Source organism: Lynx canadensis, chromosome B1 (assembly GCF_007474595.2).
Source record: "Lynx canadensis isolate LIC74 chromosome B1, mLynCan4.pri.v2, whole genome shotgun sequence".
Lineage (NCBI taxonomy): Eukaryota > Metazoa > Chordata > Mammalia > Carnivora > Felidae > Lynx > Lynx canadensis.
Genome location: NC_044306.2, coordinates 49,666,653 through 49,683,811, shown reverse-complemented (window position 1 = coordinate 49,683,811; position 17,159 = coordinate 49,666,653). Strand labels below are relative to the sequence as shown.

Here is a 17,159-nt window from a genome sequence, read left to right as displayed (position 1 = left end):
CTCTTTAGGTCTGTTAATATTTACTCTATATATTTAGGTGCTACTATGTTGGGTGCATGAATATTTACAAACACTATATCCTCTTATTGGATTGACCCCTTTTTCATTATATGATGGCCTTCTTTGTCTCTTATTACAGACTTTGTCTTAAAGTCTATTTTGTCTGATATAAGTATAGCTACCCCAGATTTTTTTTGGTTTCAATTTGTATGAAATATGTTTTTCTATATCTTCATTTTTAGTCTGTGTGTATCTTTAAAGCTGAAGTGACTATATTACAGGCAGCATATAGATGGGTCTTGATTGTTATACATTCAGCCACTTTATGCCTTTGATTGGAGAATTTAGTCTGTTCACACAGTAATAAGTAATAAGTAATTATTGATAGCTATGAAATTATTGTTATTTTGTTAATTGTTTTCTGGATGTCTTTAATTCTTTTGTTCTTTTCTTCTTCTCTTATTCTCTTCTTTTATGATTTTATGATTTTCTTTTTTTTTTTTTTTTTCTTTTTTGAACGTTTATTTATTTTTTTGGGGACAGAGAGAGACAGAGCATGAGCGGGGGAGGGGCAGAGAGAGACGGAGACACAGAATCGGAAACAGGCTCCAGGCTCTGAGCCATCAGCCCAGAGCCTGATGCGGGGCTCGAACTCACGGACCGCGAGATCGTGACCTGGCTGAAGTCGGACGCTTAACCGACTGCGCCACCCAGGCGCCCCTGATTTTATGATTTTCTATAGTGGTATGCTTAGACTAGATGCATGCAGAACCAGGGTCCAAAGTGAGGGTGTGTGTGTATGGAGTAAATGTGTCTCCAGGGTCCAGAACACAGGTGCTCCCTCTATAATAGTGGCTCCATCCACTGAATTTTTATTTGATTATTATACTTTTCAGTTCTATATTTTTTATTAGATTCTTCTTTATATTTTCTATTTCTTTCCTGAGGCATTCTAATTTTTGTTCCTTAAAGTGCATTTTAAATTGCTTATTGAAACACTTTTATGCTGTCTTTTTCAACATCTTTGTCAGATAATTCTAACATCTCTGTCATTTCACTGTGGTCATCTATGATTTTTTTTTTTTTTTTTTGATCTTCTTGGTTCTTGGTAAGACAAGTGATTATTTTATTTCTTGATGTTTTTATTTATTTTTGAGACAGAGAGAGACAGAGCGTGAGCAGGGGAGGGGCAGAGAGAGAGGGAGACACAGAATGTGAAGCAGGCTCCAGGCTCTGAGCTGTCAGCACAGAGCCCGACGCGGGGCTCGAACTCACAGACTGTGAGATCATGACCTGAGCTGAAGTCGGATGCCTAACCGACTGAGCCACCCAGGCACCCCAAGACAAGTGAGTTTTAATGGAGATATTCATTTGGGTATTATGTTATGAGACTGAATCTTTTTAAGCCTTCTGTTTTTGTTGCCTTCCTCTGACACCACTCCATTAGGTGAGGGGAGATGTTGCCTCACTATTTCCAGTGGAGGTAAAAGTCCACATTCCTCTCAGCTTCTGATGATACCTCAATGGAGATTTCCTCATTACTACTGGAGACATGTAATAGCTGTATCTTCCTACTAGGCTTCCGCTATTACTAACTTGGCTATGAGAGGCAAGAGTGCCTTGTTATACTGCTTCCCATGTAGTCTCCACTGACACTTTTAATGGGGGAACTGGTTTTGTTTCTGAGGTATGGCGATGAAAGTCCTGATTATCCATGAGGAAAGCTCTGGTAGCATTCCAGAGGGGAGAGGCAGGGTGCTTCTTTACTACCAGGTAGGAATAGAAGTCCAGACTCCCAGTATAGTCTCCGTTGACACTGTGGGGAGGGGTGGTGGTAGTGAACACCATTATCCCCTGGCAGGGTTGAGCACCCTGGTCAGTACTCAGCCTTTTCTCACACCACCATGGTTGAACAGAGTATGTGTTGGAGTGCCTTGCAACAGCCTGGCAAGGTAGAAATCTAGGCTCTCCATTTGGCCTTTGCTGGCACGGGTGGGAGTGGGGCCACACTTCTTAAAGTGGTGTTTCACTGGAGAAGAGTGATTCTAAATGTGTTCTGTCTTACTAGGCTGCTGTTTTCTGGTTTTGGATAGAGAGAACAAGCTTTTTTTTGAGCTTTTTCGTCTGTACTCATTTGTGTTTCTGAGTTGGTGGCTTCTTAGCTCCAGGTCTGTGATATGTGAAGCAAAAAGAAAACCCAGGGAATTCACCACTAGGTTTCTTAGTAACCAAAGTCCCTACATATTTGACCATATCGTCTCTACCTTTCAGGGTCTTATTTTTTTTTTTCCATATATAATGTTCAGAGTTTTAGTTGTACTTACCAGGAAGAATAGGGAAACGTCTATCTTTTCCATCTATCCAGAAGTAGAAATCTCTACTGCATATTATATCACACAATAGTTTATTTTTCAACATTGTCTTCATGACCCCAATTTTTCTATATTTGAGGTCCATCCCTGGATATATCTAAAGCTGGAGTTTGTTCAACATTTATTTTCATATGGGTTCCTCTCCAAATAATGGCTTATACATTTTATACATTTTCAAAGCATTTTTGTAACCCATTTTGCCTTTCTAGCTTTGCTTTCTTTAGCATAAAATTTCTTTCCCCACATGACCAAATTCCTCTGACTTAGTAGAATGCTACCTCTATCTAAAAGTAGCCTCTCTCTTCTGAACTTCTGTATTTGATCTGTTCTTGTGTTCTAGCACCCACACCATCCTTTGTTGTTTCTGTATTTCACATTTACCTTTCTGGACTACACATTCCTTGAAGGTAGAGACAGTTGTGCCTTTTCATCTTTCTATGCTGCATGTACTCACTGGTTAAGTTTTGTTTTGTTTTAAGAGAGAGAGAGAGAGAGAGGACACAAGTGAGCGAGGGACAGAGAGAGACAGAGAGAGGGGGAGAGAGAGAGAGAGAGAGAGAGAGAGAGAGAGAGAGAGAGGAGAGAGAGACAAGCGCACCTCATCCAGGGCTCTTGCTCACTGGATGTGGGGCTCGTGTTCACCTGATGTGGGACTTGAACTCACGAACTGTGTGATCATGACCTGAGCCAAAGTCAGATGCTTAATGACTGAGACACCCAAGACATCCAAAACTCATTATATTATGTGAATGAATCAATAATCTTATCTGACCCCTTACCTTATGTGCTGTGAGGTAGACAAGATTTACTATCTTCTCTACCAAGGGGGTTTCCATGTGCTCCCAATATGTGTATATTTGACTTTGAGGAGATGTGGTAGAATTCAAGGAGAAGGACATTTGTGGTCAGACAAGTTTGCATTGTAACCTGGCCTCTTCTCTTACTGTGACCTCAAGTCCCTCAACCTCTTAGAACCTCCTTTTTATCATATGTAAAATGTGGACAATAACACCTGCCTCTCAGGATTGTCCAGGGTTAAATTAAATATTATTTCTTTTACTCTGTCTGTTCACTTTACTTTGTTACTTCATTTTTATTCAGTGTCTCTTCACTAAATAATTTGCCATCACTTGGGAGTTTTGTGTAAGGCCTTAAAAAAACACTTTTTACTCATTATTTGCTCCCACCTCCACCTGCCCCCATACTCCTTGGAGTAAAAGATGCCGAGCTTTGGGACTCCTCAGCAGCACCTGAGAGGTTCCTGAATCTCACAGATAAGGCCAAATCTTTCTGTATGCTCCCAGAGGGAGAGATAACAATAGCTCTATATACAATGTTACTGTTAAAATGGTGCATTGTAAAATGAATCTCCTTGTAACTGTAAGTGAAAGAACAATATATCTCTTTGGGTTTCTTTCCAAGTGTCCTCTTCCTCATTCAGATATTCTTACGATTGTATCAATACTTTTTCTACAGTGGAAAATGGGATCAAAGTGAAGGTCTGATTCCCAGAGTGGCATTAATTAGTTGCATTAATTGGTTGCAATAATACATGATTTACTTTCTATTTTATTATTCCCAGAGTGGCATTAATTGGTTGCATTAATTTGTTGCAATAATACATGATTTACTTTTTATTTTATTATCAGGATGCTAGTAAGATCAATTCTTTGTATTGAAGACTGACTGTCTATGGGTTTTTAAATGGTTTGACCTTGAGCATAGGCCTGACGGAAATAGACTCAAGATATAAAAATCTACCTACCCTCACCCCCTCTCTCAGGAAAGGAGCTGCAATTCATATCCACAGGCAGATCAATACTGTTGTGTCTTCAGCTGTGCACATTTTTCACACAACAATTGTACCCATAGCACTTACGCCTGGGGGAAGTCCTGTAATTCCAACTGTTTCTTTGGCCAGTTGAGGAATGTAAAACTGTATATTTCCCAGGCAAGGATGTATTCTGGTGCAGAAGGTGAGAGGGTATGTTGGTACCCTATGGCTACTGTATCAAACTATTACAAACTTGGTAATCTAAAATAACGGAACTTTGTTCTCTTACAATTATGGAGGTTGGAAGTTTGAAATCTATTAGGGTTGTGCTCCTGTAGGGGCCCTAGCAGAGTCCATTTCTTGACACTTCCTGCATTCTTGGGCCTGGGGTTGCCTCACCCCAGTCTCTGCTTTCATCGTCACATCATTCTCTCCTCTGTGTGTCTGTGTCTTCCCTTTTGTCCATCTTTTTTTAATGTTTATTTATTTGAGAGAGAGAGACAGAGAGAATGGAGGAAGGGCAAAGAGAGAGGGAGACACAGAACTAGAAGCAGGCTCCAGGCTCTGAGGTGTCAACACAGAGTCTAATAATGCAGGGCTCGAACTCACAAGTGGTGAGATCATGACCTGAGCCAAAGTCGGACGCTTAACCGACTGAGCCACCCAGGCGCCCCTCCCTTCTGTCTGTCTGAAATCTCCCTCTGCGTTTTTCTTGCAAAAACACCTGTGGCTGGATTTAGGGCCCACCCAAATAACCCTCATTTCAAGATCCTTAATTATATCTGCAAAACCCTTTGTTCCAAATAAGGTCATAGTCACAGGTTCCAGATTTGATATAGATATCTTTTGAAGGGTCACTGTTTTACCCCACCACAGAAGACTAAGAATGACTTTGAATTGAATAACTTGTAGATATTTTCTCATTAGCTCCATGCTTTGATATTTGGGATGCAGCAAGATCTTTGTAGACTGACATACTAGACAGTTCCTGGGAAAGTACACAGTTATGTAATTAATATAAGCACTATAATTCTGATGATTTCTCCAATTCTGACAGTGAAATCTCACTGATTATAAATATTTTGTAATATGTGTGATTTCTAGGACTCAGAGTATGCAAAAAGGAAACCCTTCATTGTTTCCCTTTAATTTCTATCTCAAGCTTCATTTACCTGACTGAAATTCAATCAAGCCACATCGAAAAACTCAACCTCTTCAGTGATTTCTCAGTCCTTTAAGACTTAAAGTTAGTTAAGGATTTCTCCCACTCTGCTTTCTTCTCTGCAGGATTGATTCTAAATTCTCAGGCATGCCAAAGAGTGTTCTTGTTTTGTTAGCTTTCAAATCCATACTACCTGCACGGAAAACCAGCATCCTTACTTAGTAGCTGTGCAATCTGGGTGCTGCAGATTGGGTTCCCAGGGAGCAGACTATGAGATGTGAGAGATGTTTGCTAAGGAGTGCCTTTAGGGTCAATACTGTTGAAGTGTGGTGTAGGGAGCAGGAGTGGACACAGGAAGATGTCCAACTGAGATGCAGGCTCAGTGACGGCTTTGGTCAACCCCACAGAGAGCTCTGGAGCTAGGAAAGCCTTCAGAGCTGCCCCAAGTTGAGCCCAGATAGCCAGATCTTTATACTGTCGCTGGCTAATCATTGGATGTAAGCTGCCCTGGGAAGAGATGTGATCTCTGGCAAAGCAGCTCTCTGCAGTTGAGGCAGAGTCCCTTAAGGGGCTGACAGTTGAAAGCTAACTGCCAATAGCCACCCAGTAGCTGCAGATCTAGGTGATGATTTACAGTGTCCACTACAGCCCATTGCGCTGCTTGGAAACACTTTCCCATCTATGCATGGGATGCCAGTGTACTTCTCCTCCTGGGGGAAATTTATAAGGGGAATGTTTCTGGGAGGAACTACAACACTAGTTCTGAACTGGCCTCCGGGCCATGCTGACACTCATCATCTCCCTCTTCTGCTCTCCGTTCTAGATTACCCTCAAACTCAGCTAGCACCTTTGCTGGTCCCAGTGGCTACCCTGGTGGCATAACACAGACTCTCACCTCTAAGGGGGTCTGAGCCCTTGTCACCAAATCCCACTCAGGCTGGGATTCCTGCACTTGTCCATTTTGGTTCGTTCGTTCTTTCTTTTTTTTTCTTTCATTTTTTTCAAGTTTTTATTTAAATTCCAGTTAGTTAATATACAGTGTAATATAGTTTCAGGTGTAGAATTTAGTGATTCATCACTCACATACAACACCCAGTGCTCATCACAAGTGCCCTTCTTAATGCCTATCACCCATCTAGCCCACCCCCCTCCCCAGTAACCCTCAGTTTTTTCTCTGTAACTAAGAGTCTGGTTTGCCTCTCTTGTTTTCCTTTTCCCCCTATATTCATTTGTTTTATTTTCTAAATTCCACATATGAGTGAAATCATATGATATTTGTCTTTCTCTGACTGACTTATTTCACTTAGCATAATACTCTGGCTCCATCCATGGCATTGCAAATGGCAAGGTTTCATTCTTTTTGATGGCTAATATTCCGTTGTGTGTGTATATACATATATATGTGTATGTGTGTGTGTGTGTGTATACATATATATGTATACACACACACACACACACACACACACACACACACACCACATCTTCTATATCCATTCATCAGTTGAAGGACATTTGGGCTCTTTCCATAGTTTGGGTGTTGTTAATAAGGCTGCTATAAACATCAGAGTGCATGTATCCCTTTGAATCAGTATTTTTGTATCCTTTGAGTAAATAACTAGTAGTGCAATTGCTGGATTGTAGGGTTTTATTTTTAACTTTTTGAGGAATATCCATACTGTTTTCCAGAGTGGCTGCACCAGTTTGCATTCCCGCCAACAGTGTAAGAGGGTTCCCCTTTCTCCACATCCTTGCCAACATCTGTGTTTCCTGTGTTTGTTTCCTGTGTGTTGTTTCCTGTGTTTCCTGTGTTCGGGGTCTTTTGTACTTCCACACAAATTTTAGGATTGTTTGTTCTAGCTCTGTGAAAAATGCTGGTGGTATTTTGATAGGGATTGCATTAAATGTGTAGATTGCTGTGGGTAGGATAGACATTTAAAAATGTTTGTTCTAAATCAGGAGACTATAGATGCTGGAGAGGATGTGGAGAAACGGGAACCCTCTTGCACTGTTGGTGGGAATGCAAATTGGTGCAGCCGCTCTGGAAAGCGGTGTGGAGGTTCCTCAAAAAATTAAAAATAGACCTACCCTATGAACCAGCAATAGCACTGCTAGGAATTTATCCAAGGGATACAGGAGTACTGATGCATAGGGGCACTTGTACCCCAATGTTTATAGCAGCACTCTCAACAATAGCCAAATTATGGAAAGAGCCTAAATGTCCATCAACTGATGAATGGATAAAGAAATTGTGGTTTATATACACAACGGAATACTACATGGCAATGAGAAAGAATGAAATATGGCCTTTTGTAGCAACGTGGATGGAACTGGAGAGTGTGATGCTAAGTGAAATAAGCCATACAGAGAAAAACAGATACCATATGGTTTCACTCTTATGTGGATCCTGAGAAACTTAACAGAAACCCATGGGGGAAGGGAAGGAAAAAAAAAAAAGAGGTTAGAGTGGGAGAGAGCCAAAACATAAGAGACTGTTAAAAACTGAGAACAAACTGTGGGTTGATGGGGGTGGGAGGGAGGGGAGGGTGGGTGATGGGTATTGAGGAGGGCACCTTTTGGGATGAGCACTGGGTGTTGTATGGAAACCAATTTGACAATAAACTTCATATACCGAATAAAAATAAAAATAAAAATGTTTGTTCTTCCAATCTCACATCTGTCGGGATGGCTAAAATGTTTTCAATCCATGAGCATGGAATGTCTTTCCATTTCTTTGTGTCATCTTGACTTGTTTTTTATCAGTGTTTTATATTTTTCAGAGTACAGATCTTTGATCACTTTGGCTAAGTTTATTTCTAGGTATCTTAAGGTTTTTGGTACAAGTGTAAATGGGATTGATTCCTTTATTTCTCTTTCTGCTGCTTCATTTTTGGTGTATAGAAATGTGACAGATTTCTGTACATTGATTTTGTATCCTGTGACTTTACTGAATTTGTGTATCAGTTCTAGCAATTTTTTGGTGGAGTCTTTTGTGTTTTCTACATAGAATATCATGTCATCTATAAATAGTGACAGTTTGATTTCTTCCTTGCTGATTTGGATATCTTTTATTTCTTTTTTTTTCAATATATGAAATTTATTGTCAAATTGGTTTCCATACAACACCCAGTGCTCATCCCAAAAGGTGTCCTCCTCAATGCCCATCACCCACCCTCCCCTCCCTCCCACCCCCCATCAACCCTCAGTTTGTTCGCAGTTTTTAACAGTCTCTTGTGCTTTGGCTCTCTCCCACTCTAGCCTCTTTTTTTTTTTTCCTTCCCGTCCCCCATGGGTTTCTGTTAAGTTTCTCAGGATCCACCTAAGAGTGAAAACATATGGTATCTGTCTTTCTCTGTATGGCTTATTTCACTTAGCATCACACTCTCCAGTTCCATCCACGTTGCTACAAAAGGCCATATTTCATTCTTTCTCATTGCCACGTAGTACTCCATTGTGTATATAAACCACAATTTTTTATCCATTCATCAATTGATGGACTTTTAGGCTTTTTCCACAATTCGGCTATTGTTGAGAGTGCTGCTATAAACATTGGGGTACAAGTGCCCCTATGCATCAGCACTCCTGTATCCCTTGGGTAAATTCCTAGAAGTGCTATTGCTGGTTCATAGGGTAGGTCTATTTTTAATTTTTTGAGGAACCTCCACACTGTTTTCCAGAGTGGCTGCACCAATTTGCATTCCCACCAACAGTGCAAGAGGGTTCCCGTTTCTCCACATCCTCGCCAGCATCTATAGTCTCCTGATTTGTTCATTTTGGCCACTCTGACTGGTGTGAGGTGATATCTCAGTGTGATTTTGATTTGTATTTCCCTGATGAGGAGCGACACCGAGCATCCTTTCATGTGCTGTTGGCCATCCGGATGTCTTCTTTAGAGAAGTGTCTATTCATGTCTTCTGTCCATTTCTTCACTGGGTTATTTGTTTTTTGGGTGTGGAGTTTGGTGAGCTCTTTATAGATATTGGATCCTAGCCCTTTGTCCGATATGTCATTTGCAAATATCTTTTCCCATTCCGTTGGTTGCCTTTTAGTTTTGTTGGTTGTTTCCTTTGCTGTGCAGAAGCTTTTTATCTTCATAAGGTCCAAGTAGTTCATTTTTGCTTTTAATTCCTTTGCCTTTGGGGATGTGTCAAGTAAGAAATTGCTATGGCTGAGGTCAGAGAGGTCTTTTCCTGCTTCTTTTATTTCTTTTTGTTGTCTAATTGCTGAGGCTAGGACTTCCAGTGCTCTGATAAATAATAGTGGTAAGAGTGGACATCCCTGTTATATTCCTGACTGTAGAGGAAAATCTCACAGTTTTTCCCCATTGAGGATCATATTAGCTGTGGGTCTTTTGTATGGCCTTTATGATGTTGAGGTATGTTCCCTGTATCCCTACTTTGTTGAGGGTTTTAATCAAGAATGGATAATGTACTTTGTCAGATGCTTTTTTTCTGCATCTATTGAGAAGTTCATATGGTTCTTATTCTTTCTTTTATTAATGTGGTGTATTACACTGATTGATTTGTGAATATTGAACCACCTTTGCAATGCAAGAATAAATTCTCCTTGATCGTGGTGAATGATTCTTTTAATGTATGTTGGATTCAATTTGTTAGTATTTTGTTGAGAAATTTTGCATTCATGTTCATTGGGGATATTGGCCTTTAGTTTTCTTTTTTAGTGGAGTCTTTGGTTTTGGGATCAGGGTAAATGCTGGCCTCATAGAATGAGTTTGGAAGTTTTCTTTCATTTCTATTTTTTGGAATAGTTTGAGAAAAATAGGTATTAACACCTCTTTAAATGTTTGGTAGAATACCCCTGTGAAGCCATCTGGCCCTGGACTTTTGTTTGTTGGGAGGTTTTTGATTACCGATTCAATTTCTTTGCTGGTTATTGGTCTGTTCAAGTTGTCTGTTTCTTCCTATTTCAGCTTTGGTAGTTTATATGTTTCTGGGAATCTATCCATTTGTTCTAGATTACCCAACTTGTTGGCATATAATTTTTCATAACATTCTCTTATAATTTGTTTGTATTTCTGTGGTGGTATTTGTTATTTCTCCTCTGTTATTAGTGATTTTATTTATTTGGGTTCTTTCTCTTTTATTTTTGATGAGTCTGGTTAGGAGTTTTTTAATTTTATTAATTTTTTCAAAGAACCAGCTCCTGGTTTCATTGATCTGTTATACTGTTTTTTTAGTTTCTATATCATTTATTTCTACTCTAATCTTTACTATTTCCTTTCTTCTGCTGGCTTTAGGCTTCAGTTGTTGTTCTTTCTCTAGCTCTTTTGGTGTAAGGTTAAGTTATATATTTGAGATTTTTCTTGCTTCTTGAGGTAGGCCTGTATTGCTATATATGTCCCTCTTATGACTGTTTTGCTGCATCCCAAAGGTTTTTGACTCATATTTTAATTTTCATTTATTTCCATGTATTTAAAAAATTTCTGGTTTAATTTCTTGGTTGACCCATTCATTCTTTTTTTTTTTTATTTAAAAAATTTTTTTTAATGTTTATTTATTTTTGAGAGTGAGAGAGATAGAACACAAATGGGGGAGGGGCAGAGAGAGAGAGGGAGACACAGAATCTGAAGCAGGCTCCAGGGTCTGAGCTGTCAGCACAGAGCCTGATATATGGCTTGAACTCACAAACTGCAAAATCAGAACCTGAGCTGAAATCGGATGCTCAACTGACTGAGCCACCCACGCACCCCACCCCCATTCATTCTTTAGTAGGATGTTCTTTAACCTCCATGTATTTGTGGCCTTTCTAATTTTTTTTCTAGTTTCATAGCATTGTGGTCAGAAAATATGCATGGTATGATCTCAATCCTTTTGTACTTGTTGGGGCCTTATTTGTGACTTAGTATGTGATCTATTCTGAGAACGTTCCCTGTGCACTCAAAAAGAATGTGTTTTCTGCTGCTTTAGGAAGAAATGTTCTGAATATATCTGTTAAGTGCATCTCGTCCAAAGTGTCATTCAAAGCCCTTGTTTCCTTGTTGATTTTCTGCTTAGGATATCTGTTCCCTGATGTAAATGGGGTATTAAAGTTCCTCACTGTTATTGTATTATTATCAATGAGTTTCTTTATGTTTGTGATTAATTGATTGATATATTTGGGTGTTTTAAGTTGGGGACATAAATATTTATAATTGTTAGATCTTCTTGTTGGATAAACCCCTTTATTAAGATGTAGTGCCCTTCTTCATCTCTTGTTACAATCTTTGGTTTAAAACCTGATTTGTCTGATATAAATATGGCTATTCTGGTTTTCTTTTGACATCCATTTGCATGATAAATATTTCTCCATCGTTTCACTTTCAATCTGCAGATGTCTTTAGGTCTAAAATGAATCTCTTGGAGTGCCTGGGTGGCTCAGTCAGTTAAGCGTCCTACTTTGGCTCAGGTCATGATTTCACGGTTCATGAGATCGAGCCCCGCATCAGGCTCTGTGCTGACAGTTCAGAGCCTGGAGCCTGCTTCCAATTCTGTGTCTCCCTCTCTCTCTCTGCTCCTCCCCCACTCACTCTCTGTCTCTCTTTCTCAAAATAAATAAACATTAAAAAAAATTTTTTTAAATGAATCTCTTGTAGGCAGCAAATAGTTGGGCCTTGTTTTTTTTAAATCCATTTTGACAGCTTATGTCTTTTGATTGAAGCATTTAGTCCGTTTAAATTCAGAGTAATGATATGAATTTAGTGCCATTTAATTACTTGTTTTGTCATTGTCTCTGGATATTTTCTGTGTTCTTTCTAGTATTTGTTGCTTTTGGTCTTTCTTTTCCACTCAAAGAGTCCCCTTTAGTATTTTGTGTAGGGCTGGTTTAGTGGTCATAAACTACTTTAGTTTTTCTTTGTCTGGGAACTCTTTATCTCTTCTTCTATTCTGAATGATAGCTTTGTTGGATAGAGTATTCTTGGCTGCAGATTTTTCCCATTCAGCACACATGATATATCATGCTACTCCCTTCTGGCATGTCAAGTTTCTGTGGACAGATCTGTTTCTAGCCTTACTGGTCTTCCCCTACAAGTTAGGGACTTCTTTTGTCTTGCTGATTTTAGGATTTTTTTTTAATCTCTATATTTTGCAAATTTAATTGCAATATGTCTTGGCATTGGCCTGCTTTTATTGATTTTGATAGGAATTATCTGTGCCTCCTGGATTTGGAAGTCTGTTTCCTTCCCCAGATTGGGGAAGTTTTCAGCTATAATTTCCTCAAATAAATCTTCTGCCCCCTTTTCTCTCTTTTCTTCTTCTGAGACCCCTATAACACAAATGTTATTACGTTTCATGGAGTCATTGAGTTCCCTGAGTCTATTTTCATGATCCAAGATTTTCTTTCCCTCTTTTGATCAACTTCATTATTTTCTATAATTCTATCTTCTATATTACTTATTCATTCCTCATTGTGGTCAGTTTTGTATCACGGTTATTGCATTTTTCATTTTGGCCTGATTGGTTTTAAGCTCTTTTATCTCTGTGGTAAGGGTATCTCTGATGCCTCCTATGCTTTTCTCAAGTCTAGCTAGTATTAAGATTGTTGCTTTAAATCAATCTAGGTATGTTGGATTAGGCATATTACTTATATCTGTTTTGATTAGATCCCTGGCCATGACCTTTTCTTGTTCTCTTTTGGGATGAATTTCTCTGTCTTTGCATCTTATCTAGGTCTCTGTATTCTTCTGTGTGTTAGGAAAGCCTGTTATGTTTCCTGATCCTGAGAGTAATGGGTTTATGAAGAAGAAGTTATATAATATCCACACTTATAGGTTATATAATGCCTAGCACTTCAGGAAGTGTCTCTGGTGTATGTTGTGTGCATTCTGCTATTGTGTTATTGCTGCTCTATTCCTCAGGTCAGTCCTCTGCAGAGTTTATCCTTGCTGATGGTGGGGAATGTTTGGATCATGGCCAGAGTATGGTGTGTTTTAATTAGGTGTGCTCTGGTATAATTGTTAAAAGAGATATGATACTATTTCCACTAGAGTTGAAACTTTGGAGAATTCTATGGTCAGTAGACATGTTGCATGTGGGAGTTTGTGCTGGTCTTCTGGGGGAAGGGACCCACTGCACTGGTTCTTAGGCACACTTGCCCAAGAAAAGCATTGCCAGGATAGTACAGGGGGGTGGGAATGGGTTTAGTGTAAGCAGATTAAACAGCCAACGTTGGCACTATCCTGTTTACTGAAGTTAATTTATGCTGAGGGGCAGGGGAGGGAAATGGTGCTAGCCAGCTCCTTTGTCCCTGGAGAGGCAATGCCACCTCTCTCAGATATGCTCCAAGAAGGAGGAATCTTCTCTCCAAGTGCATCTCAGACGATCATGCCTTCTGCCCCTAGGTTATTTGCCTGCCTTCTCTACAGGAGCACTGCAGCACCTTCAGGGCTCTACACCAGGACTTCTAAAACTACAGCTTTTAAGCCCCGCTGGTTGCAAAAACTCATAAAAATCAGCCCCTCTTATTTTCCCAGTCAATGACTTTGTGGAAGTGTTTTCCTTGTGTGATCCTTTGTGCACTCCTCTCTCCTTTCTCTCTTTTCTCTCTCCATGACCAGGGCTCTCTCCCCTCTGCAGCACCCACAATCCATTTCTCCCCCAAAACATGTCTCCACACCTCCTACCTTCCATGATGTGGCCTCTTTTCTCCCTCTAGGTGTGCAGTTTGTTCTGTCAGTCCTCAGTTTCATTTGTTGGGTATTTAGAATGATTTGTTATTTATCTAGCTGTGTTCAAAGGACAAGCAAGCCCAGGGTCCTTCTACTACTCTGTCACCTTAGCTCCCACCCACACTTGTCCATTTTCTATCCAAACTGAACAAAGGAAATGCACCCAAATGGATCCTTTCTCCCTCCATTTTATCACAGCAGACATATCCTACTAATGATCAGTGTCAATTAGCCTGCCAGACCAAAACCAGATAAGAACACCACAAAAAAGAAAATTACAGGCTAATTAATGTCTCTGATGAATATAGATGCAAAATCCTAACAAAATATTAGCAAACTGAATTCAACAATACATTAAATAGCTCATACACCATGATCAAGTGAAATTTATTCCAGGGATGCAAAGATGGTTCAACAAATCAATCAACATGATGTACTACATTAACAAAATGAAGGATAAAAATCACATGATCATCTCAATATATGAAGAAAAGCATTTGACAAAATTCAACATTCATTTATGATAAAAACTCAACAAAATGGATATATAGGAATGTACCTCAAGATAATAAAGACCATATATGATAAGCCCACAGCTAACATGCAAAATGGTGAAAAGCTGAAAGCTTTTCCTCTAGTTAGGAACAAGACAAGGATGCCCACTCTCACTACTTTTATTTAACACAGTATTGGAAAGCCTCATCAGAGAAATTAAGCAAGAAAAAGAAATAAAAGGCATCCAAATCAGAAAGGATGGCATGATTTACAGATGACATGGTTTTATACATAGAAATCCATAAAAACTCCATGAAAAAACTGTCAGAACTATTCAACAAATTCATAGTACAGTCACAGGATACAAAATCAATATATAAAATCTACTGTTTCTATACACTAACACTGAGCCATCTATCAGAAAGAGAAATTAAGACAACAATCTTAATTGCATCAAAAAGAATAAAATACCCGTTTGAACGGCTGAAGCAAGATGCGTCAGAGTCAGAATGGTGATCATGGCCCTGGAGGTGGCAAGAAGGATGACAAGGACAAGAAAAAGAAACATGAACTTCCTGGGGCGCCTGGGTGGCTCAGTGGGTTAAGTGTCTGACTTTAGCTCAGGTCATGATCTCGCAGTTCATGAGTTCAATTCCCACATTGGGCTCTGTGCTGACAGCTCAGAGCCTGGAGCCTGCTTCGGATTCTGTGTCTCCCTCCCGACTCATGCTCTCTCTCTCTCTCTCTCTCAAAAATAAATAAACATAAAAAAGAAATAGGAACGTTCTGTACCAACCAGAGCAGGGAAAAAGAAGAAGGAAACAAAGTGACCAGATGCTGCCAGCAAGCTGCCACTGGTGACACCTCACACTCTGCTGGTTAAAATTACTGAAGTTAGAATTAAAGACTGTCTTCTCATGGAGGAAGAATTCATTAGAATTCAGGAACAAATGAAGCCTTTAGAAGAAAAGCAAGAGGAGGAAATATCAAAAGTGGGTGATCTGAGGGGGACCCCAAAGTCGGTAGGAACGTTGGAAGGGATCATTGATGACAACCATGTGGATCATCGTGTCCACATCTGTGGGCTCAGAACACTGTCAGCATTCTTTACTTTGTAGACAAGGATCTGCTGGAACCAGGCTGCTGGTCCTTCTCAACCACAAGATGCATGCCATCATAGGGGTGCTCATGGATGACACGGATCCCTTGGTCACAGTAATGAAGTTAGAAAAGGTCCCCCAGGAAATCTATGCTGATATTGTGGGTTGGACAACCAAATACAAGAAATTAAGGATCTGTGGAGCTTCCTCTCACTCATCCTGAATATTATGAAGAGATGGGTATAAAGCCCCCAAAGGGGGCCATTCTCTAAGGTCCACCTGGCACAAGTAAAACCTTATTAGCCAAAGCAGTAGCAAACCAAACCTTAGTCACTGCCCTAAGAGTGGTTGGCTCTGAACTTATTCAGAAGTACCTAGGTGATGGGCCCAAACTTGTTTGGGAATTGTTTCAAGTTGCAGAACACGTGCCATCCATTGTGTTTATTGATGAAATTGATGCTATTGGAACAAAAAGATAGGACTCAAATTCTGGTGGTGAGAGAGAAATTTAATGAACAATGTTGGAACTGTGAAACCAGTTGGATGGATTTGATTCAAGGAGTGATGTGAAAGTTATCATAGCCACAAACTGAATAGAAACTTTGGATCCAGCACTTATCAGACCAGGCAACATTGACAGGACAAATGAGTTCCCCGGCCAGATGAAAAGATTATGAAGTGCATCTTTCAGATCCAGATAAGCAGGATGACGCTGGCTGATGATGTAACCCTGGATGACTTGATCATGGCTAAAGATGACCTCTCTGGGGCCGGCATCAAGGCAATCTGTACAGAAGCTGGTCTGATGGCCTTGAGAGAACATAGAATGAAAGTAGCAAATGAAGACTTCAAAAAATCTAAAGAAACTGTTCTTTATAAAAAACAAGAAGGTACCCCTGAGGGTCTCTACCTGGAGCAACCACATTTGCCTTCAAGGAAGTGGTCGGGAGTGTCCTGACTCTTTAGAGGGATGAGGTTGGGGAAGTTGTCCAGAGGAACCCATGTTCCAGTTGATCTTTCTTAGCAAAACCTCCTGTGTACATTTCTAAGTGTTGTGTGTAGAATGCCCACCAGGCTGCCTTCATCTGTTGGCCACGTGCAGTGCCCTCCCCCCAGTAAAGCGAGCTCCTCCTAAAATAAATAAATAAATAAATAAAACCTAAGAATAAATTTAACCAGGGAGATGAAAAACCTATACACTGAAAATTATAAGACATTGATGAAAGAAATTGAAGAAGACACACATAAATGGAAATATATTCCATGCTTATGGATCAGAAAAATTAATATTGTTAATATATCTATGTTACTCAAAGCAATCTACAGATTCAGTGCAATCTCTATCAAAATTCCAAAAGCATTTTACACAGAACTGGAACAATCTTATAATTTATATGAAATGAGAAAAGACCCCAAATAATGAAATATTGGGTAACCAAGTGGGAGGCATCATGATACCTGTTTTTGAACTAAATGACACAACTATAGTAATGAAAACTGTATGATATTGGCAGAAAAACAGACACATAGATCAACTGAACAGAATAGAAAAACCTCGAAATAACCCACATAGATATGGTCAATTAATTTACAA

The 17,159-nt window shown here is 39.7% G+C and overlaps 1 pseudogene; it reads left to right on the top strand.

Annotated features, from left to right (window-relative positions):
* The first annotated feature begins 14,958 nt into the window (after window positions 1–14,958).
* On the top strand, window positions 14,959–16,523 carry LOC115512954 (annotated as a pseudogene).
* Window positions 16,524–17,159: the final 636 nt, after the last annotated feature.